A 6,242-nucleotide genomic window follows, 5' to 3' on the forward strand; every position below is an offset into this window, starting at 1 on the left:
CACAAACTAGAATTTGTAATAATAAACCACAGTTTGTGTTATATGTGAGCTGAGTCAATGTCTATGTTAGTACATCATGCAAAACTGGGGTTTATAAACCAACTTCACATCCTAGTTTCAGATTCTGGTTTGATGGAGCATAACTAACTATATTTACAGGGGTAACTGCATTCAGAGAATCACACTACCTATAGTTAGTTTAATTAAACTATGGTTTTGCACAATGTTTGAAACATAATTTAAGATCGAAACCTGAAGGAACCACAATACTTATTTAATCGATGAAATAACCATTTTATAAAAATAAATGATACAAGAAACCAACTGTAAAGTATACCATACTTTTAAACACTATAGTATACCTGCCCATCTCTCTTGCCCATTTTAACCAATGGCCAATTCTTCTTTTGTCACAACTTTGCCACACCTTCATTCTGTTGAGGCATGACATGCATTATCCTACTATTTAAAACCCAACCCACTGGCACAGGTGCAGTGCGGGTGGAAGGACAGCCCGCCTCGCAGCTGTTCCCTGCCACAATCCATCACCTGTGCCAGCATCCCCTTCACCCTCTTCCAGCCGATCTCCAGGGAAGCTGCAACAGGCAAGCTGCCACCTCCCTCCTAAGCTGATCAGCCACCCTGCACCCCCCCACACATACAGATAGGCCACAAGGGAGGAGGCTATACCAGGCCCAGCCTCCCTGTGCTGCCCCATACCAGGCCCAGCAGCCCTGTGCTCCCCTACCCAGACAGGATGCAGGGCAGGGGGCCATGCCAGGTCTGGCCACCCTGCGCTGCTTCGGCCCAGATGGGGCATGGGTAAGGGAGGCATGCCAGGCCTGACCTATCTGTGCTGTCCCATGTCAGGCCCAGCCACCATGCGATCCCCCCATCCAGATGGGGCACAAAGACCCTGCACTCCCTCCACCCAGATGGGGTGCAGGAGAGGGGGCCATGCCAAGCCCAGCCATCCTGCACTACCCTATGCCAAGCCTGGTCACCCTGCGATCCCCCCACCCAGACGGGGCACAGGGGAAGGAGCCGTGCCAGGCCTGGCCGCCCAGCACTCCCACCACCCAGACAGAATGCAGAGGAGAGGGCCCTGCCAGGCTCGGCCGCCTTGTACTCCCAACTTGCACTCCCACGGCCCAAATGGAGCGTGTTAGGCCCAGCTGCCCTGTGCTGCACCATGCCAGGCCCGGCCACCCTGCGCCCCCCCCCATCCAGACGAGGTACAGGGGAGGGGGTCATGGCCAACCCTGCCGCCGTGCACTGCTCCTGACCAGACGGGACATGGGGGAGGGGACCATGCCAAACCAGACAGGGCACAGGGGAGGGGGCCACGTCAGGGCTTGTCACCCTGCAATGCTTCCACTCAGATCAGGGCTCTCCATAAGGGGCAATGCCTGCCTGGCAGCCCTGTCCCTCCCCTCGCCCATACTGGGCACTGCAGAGGGAGCAATACCCAACAAGCCTGCCCTGCCTTTTCTAGAGCCCGTGGCGGGATTTGTCACTAGTAGATGATGGGATGTACTAAAAAGAATGACAGGAATGTCCTTTAGAAATAATGAGAAAGGCTTAAAGGCTCATTGAAGATAATGAGAACCAAGAATGCCAATATACTTGCAGAAGCTCCCTTGAAATACATTACAGCAAAAAAAAAAAAAGTGCAAAGAAAATGTGGAATGGATTTTGCAGGAAGGCCTCGGCTCTGGGTCAAGATAGACTATTCGGAGAGTGGAATGACAGCTCCTGGGAGTAGCAGAAGTGCTCTGGAATGACAGACCCGTGAGTGAAATGATAGCCCCTGGGAATAGCAGCAGCATTGTGGGACTCGAACGACAGGCCCCAGAGCAGAATGAAAGCCCCTGGGAGTAGCAGAAGCGCTCTAGAACTGAACTTACAAGCCCCAGAATGGAATGACAGCACATAGGTGTAGCAAAAGCATTCTGGGACTGGAATGATAGGCCCCAGAGTGGAATGAAGGCCCCTAGGAGTAGCAGAAGCACTCTGGGACTGGAATGAGAGGCCCCAGAGTGGAATGAAAGCCCCTTGGCCCCAGAGTGGAATGAAAGCATTCTGGTGTAGCAGAAGCATTCTGGGGACTGGAACGACAGCCCCCAGAGTGCAACGACAATCCCAAGGCTTCTACCAAAGGAATGATTTTAAAAATCTGCACATCCCATCAGTAGCCTTGCTCGGCAAAAGTCTCACCTCCCCCCCCCTCTTAAAACACTTAGCTGGCACAGGGAAAATGTTGCCTGGTGCCGTAGTGCCCACGAGCACTGTGGCCCATTCCACAGGCACACTTTAAGTTGGTGAGCATTCACGCTGATTGCTTCTGCTACTCCCAGGGAGTGTCATTCCACTCAGAAGCCTGTTTAGTCCCAGAACTCTTCTGCTACTCCCAGGGTCCATCATTGCACTCCTGTACCTGTCATTCCAGTCTGTAACCGGAATAACAAATGACAGAATCGAATACACTACTTTACATTTTAATTGATATTTCTGGAAGATGTGTAGCTATCACCAAATCAGTTCCATCTTTATATTTATCCTTCCTGTCAGCTCCTCAGTTTGCTTATACTTTCATGAGGTTGATATCAGCCACCTCCTCTATTTTCAACCATAAATCCTGCCCTTGTCCCACTTCTTGTTCCCCTGTCCAATTCTGCAGCCTTCCAGAACTCCATGATCCCATTACATATCACACTCTGCCTGAATTCTTTGCTCTCACTTTTGCTCACTCTGTAGACCACTGACCCAGGCTCCCCTCCATATTCTCTGTGAAAAATCCCATCTCATACTCTAATTAACAGTTAACAAACTCTATTCATGGTTTTATCTTGTTTTGTGCCATTACTGTTTATCCCTTTACGTACTTAAGTTTGTTGTTATCTGCTCTGAGCTGTTTTGCAGGCAGGGTGGACTATAAATCCAATAAAATAAATAAGCAGTTCAGGGGTTCTCAACATTCTGAGTCCGTGGGCCCCTATGTAATTCTGACACACCACTGTGAGTACAGATACAGATTGACTGCTGCAGCAGGTGAGCCAGCCAAGAAAGAATGGCCACAGTATACCTTCAGTCACACAGTGAAGATTCTTGAAATGTGGCAGCAGCTTCTACCAAAGGAATGATTTTAAAAATCTGCACATCCCATCAGTAGCCTTGCTCGGCAAAAGTCTCACCTCCCCCCCCCCCTCTTAAAACACTTAGCTGGCACAGGGAAAATGTTGCCTGGTGCCGTAGTGCCCACGAGCACTGTGGCCCATTCCACAGGCACACTTTAAGTTGGTGAGCATTCACGCTGATTGCTTCTGCTACTCCCAGGGAGTGTCATTCCACTCAGAAGCCTGTTTAGTCCCAGAACTCTTCTGCTACTCCCAGGGTCCATCATTGCACTCCTGTACCTGTCATTCCAGTCCCAGAGTGCTTCTGTTACACCTAGGGACTGTCACTCCAATCAGGGGACAGTTATTCCAGTTCCAGAGCCCTTCTGCTACTCCTAGGGGCTGTCATTCTACTCTAGGGGCTGTCATTCCAGTCCCAGAATGCTTCTGCTACTCCCAGAGTCCATCATTGCACTCCTGTACCTGTCATTCCAGTCCCAGAGTGCTTCTGCTACTCCCAGGGGCTGTCATTCCACTCTAGGACCTGTCATTCCAGTCCCAGAATGCTTCTGCTACACCCAGGGGCTGTCATTCCTGTCACAGAGCCCTTCTGCTATTCCTAGAGTCTGTCATTCCAGTCCCAGAACACTTGTGCTAATCCCAGGGTCTGTCATTGCACTCAGGGGCCTGTTATTCCAGTCCCAGAATGCTTCTGCTATTCCCAGGGTCTGTCATTCCACTCTGAGGCCTGTCATTCTAGTCCCAGAATGCTTCTGCTACACCCAGGGGCTGCCATTCCAGTCCCAGAACTCTTCTGCTATTCCCAAGGTCCATCGTTGCACTCAGTGACCTGTCATTCCAGTCCCAGAACAGTTCTGCTACTCCCTGGGGGCTATCATTCCACTGCGGGGCCTTTCTATCCAGTCCCAGAGTGCTTCTGCTATTCCCAGGGGCTGTCAATCTACTCTAGGGCTAGTCATTCCAGTCCCAGAATGCTTCTGCTACTCCCAGGGCCCGTCATTCCAGTCCCTGAATTGTCTATCTGGGCCCAAAGACCTTCCTGCAAAATCCATTCTTTGTAACTTTTTTTTTTTGCTGTAATGTATTTCAGTGGAGCCCATAGAAGTAAATTGACATTTGTGGCTCCTGTTATCTCCAATGGGCCTTCAAGCCTCTCCCATTATTTCCAGTGGGCAATCCTGTCATTCCTTTTAGTACATCCCATAGATGATACTCTTGTATTTACATGGAAGCTAAATAGCATGAAAAAAATAAGTTTAGCAAGAGTGACAATACAATGCAGTACACAATATCTTTTACTAGTCTGACTGCTGCCCAGCAAGAGTTTTATAAAACTTGAAAGTCTGCATCCTCCTACACAAACTGAAGTTTGTTCAGTAAGGATGATCTATGTGCTTTGCATTTCCTGCACTTTGGGATCAAGAGAACACCCACAGTCTAGTCAGCAAGTTAAAAGTGAAGGATACTTTTCAAGATGAGAGAAAGATAAGCCCATGCTTAAGTGTGGAAGGGGGAGGCATTTAGTTGTGAAATTAAGAGGGCAACCTCAAGATCAAATCAGTTGTATAAACTTTATTGTTTCTTAAGAAGGAAAAGGGATCCTTACACGGTGGTAAACTGTCTTCCTCACTCTTTCCCCCTCCCAGTATGTTTTCTCCCTCTAGCAGAAAGATTTTTAAAAAATAACTATACAGAGTCAGAACTATATACTAGAGATTTAAAACACACACACAACTAACTATATAGAAGTAGTCAAAACAATACCTTTTTAGCTTTAATCTTGAATATCTGAAATAAGACCGGTGGGAGGCAGGGAGCAGGAAGCTCCGAGATGGTCTTCGATGGGGGGTGTTTAAAAGGAGGGCGTAATCCCATAGCAGAGATAGTGATCCAGCCACTGCCAGATGCCTCTCCACTAGAGAAAGCACCCAATTCAGATACAATCTTTAGCTATATAAGATGTGGGGTGACTGCACGCCATAGGGCCTGGAGCAAATATCCCCCCACACACCCATTTTGGCTCTGGGCTTTCAGCTGTGAAACTGAGGGCGAACGCGACGCCTCCTGCTTCGTCGGGACCGAGCTCAAAGTGCAGGGTGCCCACTAAGATATCACCACCACCCCTTCCTCTTGCAGGCCGCATTCCCGTCTCTCGCTCCCCACAGGCCCCGGCCGGGCCACTGCAAGCTGCAGATTGGAACAAAAGGAGTGAGAGCGAGGCTGAGCAGAGGAGGGGGACCTCGGGCCGCGCGAGGCCGAGCGGGAGATCTGCCCACTGGAGGCCGCCGCCGCCGCCTCCCTTGCTGCAGGCCCAGCTGGCTCCCCAATATTTACTGGATTCTCCGTCTACCCACCAGGGCTCTGAGGAGGGACCGAAGCGGACAATGTCGGTCTAGAGCCGGACTTACTGCGATTGGATCCTGCGAATGGCGGTGGCGGCCGTGCTGTGTGCGGTCCAGGCCGGCCGGGCTCGAGCGCCGGCTCCGCCTCTGCCAGGCTCCCGTCTCGTCGGCCGTTCTCCGCCGCTTCCTCCTCCTCCTCCCTGCTCCTGGCGTTGCAGTTTCCTCCGCCTCCCTCTTCTTCACCCCCCGCCCCGTCTTCGCAGGGGCGCGAGGGGGCAGAGGCCGCTACCGCCGCCTCAGCCCTCAAAGTCTCCAGTGCCCGCAGCCTCGCAGACAGGAGGGAGTCCGAGCCGCCGCTTTCCCCTACGGCCTCCTCTGCTTATTCGCTGCCCGCTGTCTGGCTTCCCCTCCTCGCGCACCAGCAACACCCACCCACTCACCCCTCGCGCCCGCACAGACAGCCCTGCCGCCTTTCCCTGCACAATTTCGGCCCCTTCCCCTCCCCCTTTTGTTCCTCTCTGGGTTGTCCCTTGGGGGTCTGTGGCCAGGGTCGCTTGATTCAAGAGCAGTTTCACTTCCTTCTTATTCTCGCATTACACGTTGTTCCTCTCGCCGTCTAGCACTTAACCGGAGACACACACCAAACACCTTTCCCTGCACTTAAATTGAATAGGCATGTGGTGAAATGGTGAGGGGGCATTTTCTTTCCCTGTTGAAGAGCTGGACCTGCGTTCCAACAGACCCGGCAGGGACTGACGCCTGC

General features: G+C 51.5%; 1 protein-coding gene across 2 annotated transcripts in view; it reads right to left on the minus strand.

Moving 5' to 3' along the window:
- SOCS6 (suppressor of cytokine signaling 6) overlaps nt 1-5,836 on the minus strand; it is a 28,011-nt gene extending 22,175 nt beyond the window's left edge. For both annotated transcript variants that reach the window (XM_054985658.1, XM_054985659.1), the window contains exon 1: nt 5,546-5,836. The gene's annotated coding sequence lies outside the window, so the exon portion shown is untranslated. The remainder of the gene's footprint in view (nt 1-5,545) is intronic.
- Between the last annotated feature and the right edge of the window lie 406 nt (nt 5,837-6,242).

This window comes from Eublepharis macularius, chromosome 7 (assembly GCF_028583425.1).
Source record: "Eublepharis macularius isolate TG4126 chromosome 7, MPM_Emac_v1.0, whole genome shotgun sequence".
Taxonomy (NCBI): Eukaryota; Metazoa; Chordata; class Lepidosauria; order Squamata; family Eublepharidae; genus Eublepharis; species Eublepharis macularius.